At 48.5% G+C, this 12,194-nt stretch overlaps 1 long non-coding RNA gene across 1 annotated transcript; it reads left to right on the top strand.

The window, feature by feature from the left end:
* The first annotated feature begins 7,279 nt into the window (after positions 1–7,279).
* LOC108300020 lies at positions 7,280–11,952 on the top strand. Its single transcript, XR_001823213.2, has 2 exons — positions 7,280–7,478; positions 11,233–11,952. It is a non-coding gene; the product is annotated as an uncharacterized LOC108300020 (long non-coding RNA).
* The last annotated feature ends 242 nt before the right edge of the window (positions 11,953–12,194 follow it).

Raw genomic sequence — 12,194 nt, 5'->3', positions numbered from 1 at the left:
GGGTCTCTCTTAATCTCCAGCAGCTAGAAAGAAGGACTATGTTGAACCAGCCGCAAGGGAAACAAGGCACCAGGCTGCCCTGGGGCCTCCTCCCTTTGAGTCCCCAAAACCTGCAGCCCCAGAGCTCCTGTGCCAGAGCTACGCTGCCGCTGCCTGCCAGGAATCCATAGCGCTGCCTTCTTTGCAGGCCAAGTCCCCTGATGTGATGTGGGGGGGAGGAGGGGACTCTGAAGGTAGGTGCTCCGCCCTCTGGGAGCTGCTGGTTAATGAGGTCTCTGCAGCACGCTGGGAACGTGGCCAAAGGCGCTGCAGAGGGCTCCAGGAGGGGAAGCCCCAGGGACTTCTAAAATGATGTCCCCGGGAGGCCAGCCATCTGAGAAAGACCCTTGGCGCGCAGGCCACCAGGGCCAGGTTAACCACGAGGCCATGGAGCCAGGCTGCCCGGGTTGAATCCTGGCTCTGTCGCCCACTAACTGCCCACCGTGAGCGACCGAGTTTCCCTGTAGGTGATAAGATGGTGATGATAAGAACAGGTCAGGGTGAGGATTAAATGAGGTAAGTTCTGCAAGGTGCTCAGCCTGTGACAAGTGCTATAAAAGTGTTTTTTAAATAAAAGGGAAAGTGCTTAGTAAAGTGTATTTTAAAATCACTCTCTCCCATGAAATTGTATTTAAAATGTTCAGTAGGAAAAGTGTCTGCCCCCTTTAAGAATAATCTGGCAAGAAACTGCTTCTGTCAGCACAAAATCAGTGATTGGGAAATAAAGCAGGAGTCACCAGGGGTTTAATTAGTTCCTTTTAGCACTTAAAGCCCATCCCGAAGCCTGTGCAAATAGGAAGAGTGACCAGCCTGGGACAGGCCAGCCCTCTGGTTTGGGGCACCAGCTACTTGTCTATTCCAGCTTTCTGGACAGACATCACCTCTCTCTTCTCATCTCTTTGTTGCTAAGGCGCACTTTCAGTTTGCCCTTAAAAGGGACAAAAGTGTGCCTGGCACAGAGGGCCTCATGGGTCTGACCCTCTCTAGTTCTGTGTCCACATTGGTGAGATCAGTCTTCCCTTGAGGGCAAAACAAATGCCACTATTATTTATTGAGCACCTAATAGGTGCGCTGTAATGTACATTCTTGCCTCCTCACATGTGTTCTTCATGCTGAGACCACACTCCCATTGCACAACCAGGAAAACTGAAGCTCAGGGAGGTTGCCTGCTCTGAGCAACTCCTGGCTCAGAGATCTCCCCCCACCGGGCAGCTTTCCTCAGGAGGGGCGCAGGGCTAGGACTGTGGCTGGGGGCTCATTGCCCCCTTGCCTCCTTAGCTCCTCAGATCTCTCTACCTGAGCCCTCCTCCCTCATGCCTTGAGCCTGAGTGTCCCCTGAAGCACTGCGGCTAGATAGCAAACTCCCTGCAGCAGTCACAGGAATAGGAGTTAATATCCACCCAGCGCCGGAGTGCAGTGGGGTTTAGAAGATGAGCCAAGATGCCGGGAGAAATTAAGGGCAAGCTTCATAGATGAAGAGGTGTGCCGTGTTCCCGGACTGGAAGACTGAGTATTGGTAGGATGTCAGTTCTCCCCAAAATGATCTGTAGTTTCAACAAAATCCCAGTCACAATGCCAGCAGATTTCTGTGGAAATTGACAAGCGTATTTATTCTAAGATGCATGTAAAAATGAAAAGAACCTAAAATAGCCCAGACAATCAGGAAGAACAAAGATGAACAACTTAAATTACCTGATTTTAAAACTTTTTATAAAGCTACAGCAATTAAGGCACTGTGATATTGGGTTAAGGGTAGACAAATAGACCAATAAGAGAGGTTGTAGAGAATCCAAAAATAGACCCATATATGTGGGTCAATTGATTTCCAACAAAGATACCACCGCAACTTTTCCATCCATGATGCTGGGTCAGCTGGATCAATTGGATCATAGAGAAGAAAATGAGGCTTGAGTCCACCTCATAGCATAAATAAAAATTCTAAGTAGAGCATAGATCTAAATGTGAATGCTAAAACAATAAGACATCTAGACAAAGATAATAAGATAATATTTTCATGACCTTGGGGTAGGCGAATATTTTTGAAACACAGAAAATACAGAGGAAACAATTGATAAATTGGGGTTCATTGAAATGTAAAACATCCGTACATCAAAAGATACCATGAAGAGAGCAAAAATACAAGACACAGAGTGGGAGAAGATATCTACCCACATGTGCATCTGACAAAAACTCAGATCCAGAATATATAAAGAGTTCCTACAAATCAAAAAGGAAAAGACTACTCACTTAAAAATGGCCAAAAGACTTGAAGAGGCACATCATAAAGGAAGGTATCAAAATTTTCAATAAGCTATGAAAAAGTGCTCAACATCTTTGGTCACCAGTGATGGAAAATGCAAATAAAGGCCAAAATACGAGGCCATTAGAATGACTAAAAAGAGAAAAACTGACAACATCAAGTACTGGTGACGATGTAGAGCAAGTATAACTCTTATACACTGCTAGGGGAATATAAATCGATACAACCCCTTGGGAAAGTAACTTGCCTTTGTCTACTAAACCTAAGCATAAGTCAAATATATGGCTCAGCAATTCCATTCTGAGACATTACTCAAGAGAAATGAAAACATATGTTTACAAAAAGACATATGCAAGAATGTTCACAGCAACTTTACTCAAATAGGCCAAAACTGGAAAGAACCTAAATCTGTATCAAAGGGAGATGAAATAATCATACAATGGAATACTACTCAGCAATAAAAATAAACAAACTACTCATATATGCAACGACATGGATGCATCTCACAAATATTATACCAAAGCAATCCAGACACAAAATCATACATGGTTAACTCTTAGGGGGGTTAGGGTTTTGTTTTTGTTTTTGAGATGGTCTCACTCTGTTGACCAGGCTGAAGTGCAGTGGTGCCATCCTAGGTCACACGGCATCTGGTACCTCCCAGGCCAGAGGGATCCTTCTGCCTCAGCCTCCTGAATAGCTGGGACCACAGGTGTGTTACATCCAGGTTCTTGGCATTTTGAACAAATAATTGAACAAAGTACACAAACAAAGCAAGGAGAGAATGAAGCAAGGAAAACAGAAATTTACTGAAACAAAAGTACACTCCACACAGTAGGACTGGGCTTGAGCAGGCAGCTCAAGAGTGCTGGTTACAGAATTTTCTGGGGTTTAAATACCCTCTAGAGGTTTCTCATTGGTTACTTGGTGTATACCCTATGTAAATAAAGTAGTGGCCTGCAACCTGTCTGATTGGTTGTGGAAAACAACCAATCAGAGGCTGAAGTAAAGTTAGAAAGTTACACTCCTATGCATATGAAGACTAGGCCCATGGCCACTCTGAATGGGTGTGGGAGGGGACCAACCAGAGGTACTTTCAATTTCTCATCTGCCTTGCAGAAAAGGAGGAGGGGTTGCAAAGGGAGTAGCCTCTGGTCCTTTTGTTGGGTGTGGAAAGTTGGAGTTTTCCTTTTGATTTGGTTCTAGGATGTCAGCATGAGTTGGCCTTAGGCTCCCTGGCTCTAGACCCTATTCTCCTGCCTCAGGTGCATGCCATGATCCCCCACTAATTTTTAAATTTTTCTGTAGAGATGAGGTCTCACTATGTTGCCCAGACTGGTTTCAAACTCCTGGGCTCAAACGATTCTCCTAACTCAGCCTCCCAAAATGCTAGGGTTACAGGTGTAAGCCACCTCACCCAACCAGGGAGGTTAATTATTGACTAGGAGGGCACACGAGGAACTTTCTGAAATTCTGGAAATGTTCTATACTGCGATTTGAATAATGGTTATGTGGGTGTATACATGTGTAAAAATTCATGAGGTGGTAGACTTGATATTTGTGCACTTTATGTAATATAACTTTTTTTTTTTTTTGAGATGGTGTCTTGCTCTGTCTTCCCTGGCTGGAGTGCAGTGGTGCAATCACGACTCACTGCAGCCTTGACTTCCTGACTTCAGCCTCCCAAGTAGGTGGGGCTGTACGCCATCATGCCACTAAATGTTTGTATTTTTTGTAGAGATGGGGTTTTGCCATGTTGCTCAGGCTGGTCTCAAACTCCTGAGCTGAATCGATCTGCCTGGCTCTGCCTCCCACAGTGCTGGCATTACAGGTGTGAGCCACTGTACCCGGTCAATATGTTACAATTTGGATTTTTAAAATAGTAATTAACAAGAAAGGAGAGAAGCTATAGATGCTAAGGCTCCCGGGGCTCAGGTTCTCTTCCCCAAAGCTCAGGGAAGCCCAGGCAAACCTGAGACAGAGGAGGGTAGGTGCCTCTGATGAGCCCTCAGCCCTGTTCTACCCACCCTCCATTCACAAGAAATGACGAACGGCTCTGAAATCGGAGAAAGACTATTAAGTGTTCCATCTGGTGCATAGTGCTGGGCTATCTGATTCTAAGGGGCTTCTGCTTTTCATTGCCTCTAAGCTTGTTTACAACTTGGTAAGTTGCACAAAACTGAGGGTAAAGCAAAAGGTTCTTGTCCATAGAAATGCTCCTGAAGTTTGTCTGATGGAAGTGCCGTTGGCTATTGGCTTGTAGATACGGCCCGTATCTACATGCACCTTCACTTTCTGGCATACTGTAATGCATCTGCTCTTTGGACTCTCCTTTGAACTGGTTGTAACAGCTTCCTGGTTCCCTCATTACACAGCAAGCTAAAGTCTTTGACATATATTAGTTTTGTACTTGCATGAAAGTCATGATCTCTTTAACATTTTCTTACCCCAATTCCCTTTCTACCTCCTCTAGATGTTTCAATGTCTATTTCACACAGGGTCAGCAATTCTGCAGCTCCCCCACTGGGGACTACTCAGAGAAGCTGAGTTCCCTCCGCCTTGGGGGAAACAAGTTTTGTTTTGTTTTTGTTTTGTGAGATGGAGTCTCGCTCTGTCGCCCAGGCTGGAGTGCAGTGGTGTGATCTTGGCTCACTGCAACCTCTGCCTCCCTGGTTCAAGCAGTTCTCCTGTCCCAACCTCCCAAGTAGCTGGGATTACAGGCACATGCCACCACGTCCAGCTAATTTTTTGTATTTTTAGTAGAGACAGGGTTTCACTGTGTTAGCCAGGATGGTCTCAATCTCCTGACCTGGTGATCTGCCCACCTCGGCCTCCCAAAGTGCTGGGATTACAGGCATGAGCCACGGCGCCCAGCCACAAGATTTGCATATTTACAGACACTGACAGCCTCTCCCACACACCCTTTCTAACAGAGGAGTCCCTAGATTGTGATTTTGGTGAAGGCCGAAGACATGGGTCCTGCTAAATGTGTGTTGAAGTATTTCTGCCTGTCCCGATATCTTTGTCCCTCTAAACTGCCTGGTCCCAAGGTGGGCCACAGAGGGAAGGAAGGGAAGGGGCTTCGAGAGGAGGCCAAGAGGGAAGGTGACTCACCCAGCCCTTGGTTCAAAGAGCTGGGTGTGTGGAGACACAGGAAGTAGGACTGACCCCCCTGTTGAGGCAGAGCCTGGGGAGCCCTGGCGGGCTTAGGGAGGCCCGGAGACCCGAGCACCTTCCTGAATCATCAAAGGCAGCTTTTTACAAGGAGGGACACTGGGCCATTGCTGTGCCAGGCTGAGCACACAAAATCAATGGTGGCTGCTAATGAAGGGTCTGCTGCCACCAGGGGTGCTGGCCTGGGGTGCTGGGCTGCCACCAGGGTGCTGTCCTGGGCACTCCGGTCTCTCCAGCTCCAGAAACTGCTTCTTCCAAAACCCAGGCTAAGTCCAACATCCCTCCTCCCATCCCCACTTCTCCCAGCCCTACGTGCCCGTAAAGGGCCTCTCTGGAGACCAGAACAAAAGCCAGAGGCTTCAGAGGCAGTGAGAGGGCTTGAGGGCAGACCTGAGGGAGCACAGGGGGCCAAGGGGGTGACATTCAGGAGGCAGAGAGGCAGAGGCAGAGAGTAGCTGTGGATGGGAACAGGAGGTCGCAGCCCTGCCCCCACACGTGTCCTGCTTCCCAGAGCCTAGAACTCAGAAGGAAACCCCTGGAGACTTTCACCTGCTTTGTCCTTTTGGCCAAACAGTAATTGGAAGGAGCAGCTACAAGAGGCCAGGACCTCCTGGGCTGAGGCTGCTCTCAGAGGATAGAGGGAAAAGGAGAGACCAAGGCTAGGGACAGGGCCTGTCCCCCTCCCCTAAAACTGCCACATAAGGGTCATTCAGCTGGACACAGTAGCTCAGGCCTCAGCATTTTGGGAGACCAAGGCAGGAGGATCACTTGAGCCCAGGAGTTCAAGACCAGCCTGGGCAACATGGTGAAACCCTGTCTCTACAAAAAAAATGCACACCAAAATTAGCCAGGCATGGTGGCACACACTTGTAGTCCCAACCAGCTGGAAGCTGAGGTGGGAGGATTGCTGGAGCCCAGTTTAAGACTGCAGTGAGCCGTGATCCCACCACGGCACTCCAGCCTAAGCAACACTCTGTCTCAAAACAATAAATAAAAGAGCGGACACTGATGAAGACATAGCTAGTAAGTGATGGAGACAGGATTCAGACTCAAGTAGCCAGCCTGGCCTAGTTTCTGATTTCTGTCATTTGAGAATGTGGGGACCCCTGTCGTCACTGAATGTTCCACAGGTGTTTACGCAGGACCCACAAGTGTTTGGCCTTCACCAAGATCACAGTCTAGGGACTCCTGTGCTAGGAACGGTGTGGGGGAGAGGGGAGAGGTTTCTCACATCGACTTTGTCTCACATTGTGTCTATAAACATGCAAAACTTGTTTCTCCCAAGCAACCTAGGGAGAGTTGAAAATCTTTGCTGTCTCAAGCATGGCTCTTGCTCAGCCTCAGCCTCACCCTAATCCTGAGGGAGGTATTCGTATTGCTTTTAGAGAGGACAAAATGAGGACCTTGCTCAAGGTCTCACAGCAAGGAGGAGGCAAACCCGGGATTTGAACCCCAGGCACGATGGGGGCCTTTCAAACCCCAGGGCCACGCAATAACCACATCTGGCCCGGCAGTAGGGAGGTGGTTTGAGATCAAAGGTGGGGGGCAGTTCTGTCGACACATCAAGCCGCCTCCCCCTCGCCCCCCAACTGGTTTGCACACTTGTCCAGGGAGGGTTCAAGAAGTTTACGAGCTCTTGGAAGAGGCTGCGGGTTGGGAAGCGACAAGCTAACTAACCCTCCCGGGTGTGGACAAGGGTCACGACCACGGGATGGGGAGAGCTGGACGGGTCCGGGAGCGGAGGGGCCTTTCTGCAGCGTCTGGGAGCCAGGTGGGCGGGGCGGCTTCCGCGGTCTCCATGGCGACGCGAGGGCCGCGGGGAGAGGCCTCTGCGAATCGATCTCGCTCTACTCACACTCAATCCCGAGTCGAAATGGATTTTTTTAATGCGTCTATTAGCTGCTTTGAAAATGCAAATCGAGTTCAGGAGAGACATCAGCCACCGTAAGAAAACAAGGTGACGGCCAAGACCTTGCGGTGGGGGGAAGGGAACACCCAGCGCAAGGTACCCGCAACCAAGCCTGAGCCTAGCCTTGGTGAGGGGAAGAGAGGGTGGCCTCTCTCCAGGGCCTTTACGCCTCGCCAGTCCCCAGGGTTCGCGGATTTAGCTGGAGTTGTGCGCCAGCTCTTCTACAAAGTTGAGCAACCTGCAGCTCACTTCCCCTGCGGGACACAATCCCGGAAGGCTTCGTGAAGGAGGCAAGATTCTAAGGGGCCTTTGAAGACGTACACTCAGCAAATCCTGGACTCAGGTGAAAAATACGACCTAGTGAGCTTTTGCCCAGGGCGTTACGAGTTGGGATGGGTGGGGCTGGGGAGTTGGGCTGGGGAGTTGGGCTGGCCTCTCAGTCACGTGTCAATTGAGGCTAAGGAGGGCTCTGGAGGAGGTCGGGGATGGGAGGAAGAGCTGGGGTTGGGGGCTTAGGTACACAATTACTTTCTCTGTTGTCATCGTGTCTGGAGACTTCTTTGCATATGCAAATAAGTGCATCCTCCCACAATTACACAATCAGGAGCAAATTACCTTCTTGCTGTTTACTTTCAGCATCCTTAATTAATCCAGTTATTAGACGATTAATGAAGCTTGTTTGGTGAGAAATTCATAGCACGAATGGACAAGGGGCTGTGTATGTGTAAGGTGTGGGAGCAGGGAGGTACTGCTTTTACCCAGAAATAGAGACAGTCCCAGGTTTCCCCTCAGCACTCTCTCCTTCTCAACCTCACTCGCCCGTGTCCTCCCCAATTTGTTGCACACACCCCAGCCCCACCCCACCTTTCCCCATCCCACCATTCCCAGCTTCCTCTTACAGCTCATCACCTCCTCCATGAAGCCTCTGTGGATGGGAAGGCAGCCCTTAGTGTTCTCCAGAGCCCCTTGAGGGGGGACTAGAGTCCCAAGCAAGACCAGAGGCCTAGGGTCAGCCCCAGGCCTCCTATTGCCTTTAGGGTCAATTCCAGGTCCCCTAACTCCCACTCCTTCCCATCCACTGCTCTCCCCAGACTGTAGACAGGCAGTGCTGCAAATCAGCCCTCACCCTCGCATTCAAAAGGAACCTCCCACAGCCCATGGGCCAAAGGAGTGTGGGAGGTTCCCTCTGTGGTTGTGAAACCACCAGGCCCAGCTGGAGGGATCACTAAGATTATATACATTTTTTTTTTTTTTTTTTTTTTTTTTTTTTTTTTTTTTGAGACGGAGTTTCGCTCATGTTACCCAGGCTGGAGTGCAATGGCGCGATCTCGGCTCACCGCAACCTCCGCCTCCTGGGTTCAGGCAATTCTCCTGCCTCAGCCTCCTGAGTAGCTGGGATTACAGGCACGTGCCACCATGCCCAGCTAATTTTTTGTAGTTTTTTAGTAGAGACGGGGTTTCACCATGTTGACCAGGATGGTCTCGATCTCTTGACCTTGTGATCCACCCGCCTCGGCCTCCCAAAGTGCTGGGATTACAGGCTTGAGCCACCGCGCCCGGCTGATTATATACATTTTTAATTCTAGCAGTGATGGTCTGAGCCTGCACATTCTCATGCTAGCAGCAGTCCAGCATTTCTGGGCACCCCAGGACAGTGTTCATGTCCCACAGATCCATCCTTGGGTCATTGTAATCTGACTTTTTCTATCTACCTGCTTTTAAGATCTTTTGAGGTTTCTGCAGTTTCTTTTTTTTTATGGTCCACTGGGAGGCAATCTGCAGTTTCACTACGATGTTTGTAGGTCTGGATTTCTTCTCATTTACTCTGCTTAGAATTCTTTATATTTCCTTCCCATAATTTATCATTTCAGAAAAATTTCTAATCAACACATTGTTAAATACTGCCTTTCCCATCCTCTCAGTGATCTCCTTTGGAATTCCTAGATGACATCTGTTAAATTCCTCTTTCTGTATTCCATATTTTTATTCCTGTTGTTCATATTATTCTCTCTGTGCTGCATTATAGCAGTGATTTCTTCATATTTGTCTTCCAGTTCACTAATTATCTCTTCGGCTATATCTAATATGCTATATAACCCATCTATTGGGTTTTAAATTGCAACAGTATCATTTTCATTTCTGAGTCTATTTGTTCGTTTTCATAATTTGCCTGGTTATCCTGATAGCATCTTTAACTATTTAAACATTTTAAACATGTTACTTAAAAAAGAAATATTCTGGGCCAGATGTGATTGGCTCATGCCTATAATACCAGCACTTTGGGTACTTAAGGCCAGGAGCTTGAGACTACCAACATAGTGAGACATAGTGAGACCCTGTCTCTACAAAAAAGAAAAAAATAGCCAAGCATGGTGATGTGAGCCTGTCATCCTAACTGCTCAGGAAGCTGAGGAAAGAGGATCACTTGAGCCTAGAAGGTAGAGGCTGCAGTGAGCCAAGATCACATCACCATTGCACTCCAGCCTGGGTGACAGATTGGAGCCCTTAGCTCTAAAAAATTCACACCACACACACACACACACACACACACACACACACACACACACACACACAGAGGATCTGATTATTCCAATATCTTAAGTCTTGAAGGTCTACTTCTGCCATTTGTGGTTTTTACTGACTCACTTGTGATCTGTTGTTTCCCTGTATGCTTTGTAATTCTGTATTGTAAACTCGAGCTTAGCTGGTCTCTATCCATGGGAATCTTGTTTAGCAAAAGTTGAAGGTCTGTCCCTCCCAAGAGAATTTGCTTTTGCTTCTGCCGGCCAGGTGGTTAGGTGCTACCAACATACTTGGAGTTAGTTCCACCACCTGGCATTTCCTGGAACACACATAATGCAAATATTTACGCAAACCCCTGTGTGGTCAGGCTTGTGATTACAAAATTTAATTTTTTTTTTTCCTACAAAGAGCACTTGCCAAAATAGACAAATGTTCTTATCACTTCCCTTTGCCTCTGAATGGATGTTTTTCTCTATCCTTCCACAAAAAGTGTAGCCTTTTGAGAGTCTTGGTTTTTTTATGGAGCTCTCGATTACAACTCCCCACCGCCCTAGGTCCACAGCCCTTCTTCCCTGCGGGGCCTTTTACAACCAAGCCTCTAGGCCTGTGGTTCACCACCTGGACAGTTTTGTCCCCGGGAGACATTTGGCAAAGTCTGGCAACATTTCTGGTTGTCACACTAGAGGAGGAAAGTGCTACTGGCATCTGGTGGGTTGAGGCCAGGGGTGCAGCTAGACATCCCCCAACGCATGGGACAACCCCTCGAAACAAAGAATCATCAGGCTCAAAACGCCGTCACGCTGCTCTTGAGAAACCTGATTGGGCTCTTGCAGAAGCATGATCTGCAAACCACCTGAGGCCTCCCAGCAGCTTCCGAGTCCCCCACACTCAGGCTCCCAGCAGCCTCTTTATGTTTGACACCCTAAAGGTTTTCCTTGTATTCATTCATTTATTCATTTTACAAACCCAGCCATGTACTGAAAAAGAATGGTTGTTTCATTTTATGAAGCGCTTCTGGGTGTTCTGTGGTGGCGATTCTTCAAGGCATCCGCCGTCCCTCGTGCCTGCGTCCTCTGCTCTAATGTTTACTGCTCCAGCTCACCTCTCTCTGCCTGGTAACCGCCTTCTCGATTTCATCCCCTCTCCCTGTACCAGTGTGCAGCGGGAAGCCCAGAGCATGTGCTCCTGAAGGTCTGGGAGACAGTGAGCAGGGTCTTGAGAGTGTGTGAGCTGCCTGCCGGCAGCAGTTGCTCTTGAGGCTCACAAACCCAGAAATCCCACCCTCCTTGTGGCCCGGGCCTGATTCCACAACCTCCTGCCTCTCCAGATCTCCAGGTCTCTTCACCTCCCCGGCTCACAGCCTCAGGGTGTCCTCTCCAGCACCCTGCTCCCCACCTGTGGCCCTAGACCCAAGCGATGCCTGCAGTAGGAATACTCATTGCTTCTCGCGGAGTCTGTGTCAGCCTGGTTCACTCCAGCCCACACAGGTGCTCAGTACTGACTTGTTGAATGAATAAATGGATGATTGAATAAATGAATGAATGAATGAGGACTGGCTCTGGGCCCAGGCAAGGCAGTCCTAATAACTGAAAATACATTTCCGGAGTCTGGTTATTCAAGTCAAAGTGACACCATGTTGGGACAGCCACAGTTCAGTCTAACTGCGCATTTAGGGAAAAGCATTTCCTTAATGCTTCGAGGACACAGCCGGGACAGAGACGCTCCCAATTTGCATGACTAAACATCCCCCGGGCAAACTGCAGCATCTGCACTGCGATTTGTGGTGACTTTTCAGTTGCCTCCTCTGCAAACAAATGGGGGTGGGCTCTGGCTTGCTTGTGTGTAAAGGGCCCCACCTGGAGTGAAGAAAAAGCAAACAGAATCTGTCCCAAAGTAGTTCGTTCTGCACCTCCAGAAACAAACTTTCAGCAACCCAGCTGGCCTCTCTCCATAAAACAAAGCAAGGTCTCTGTCCTCCTAATGGTGCCTAGGATTTCAGGCATTTGCTCCATTTATTCATTCATTTAACAAATATTTCTAGGACATCTTCCATGTGCCAGGCACAGTTTCAGGATTCGGAAGTTCAGTAGAAGACGGGCCAGGCGCAGTGGCTCATGCTTGTAATCCCAGCACTTTGGGAGGCTCAGGCGGAAGGATCACCTGAGGTCAGGAGTTAGAGACCAGCCTGGCCAACATGGTGAAACCTCGTCTCTACTAAAAATACAAAAAATTACCCAGGTGTGGTGGTGGGCGCCTGTAATCCCAGCCACTCAGGCGGCTGCGGCAGGA

Source organism: Cebus imitator, unplaced genomic scaffold, assembly GCF_001604975.1.
Source record: "Cebus imitator isolate Cc_AM_T3 unplaced genomic scaffold, Cebus_imitator-1.0 Scaffold24, whole genome shotgun sequence".
Lineage (NCBI taxonomy): Eukaryota > Metazoa > Chordata > Mammalia > Primates > Cebidae > Cebus > Cebus imitator.
The sequence above is the reverse complement of the archived record's forward strand: the minus strand, read 5'-3'. Positions and strand labels throughout refer to the sequence as shown.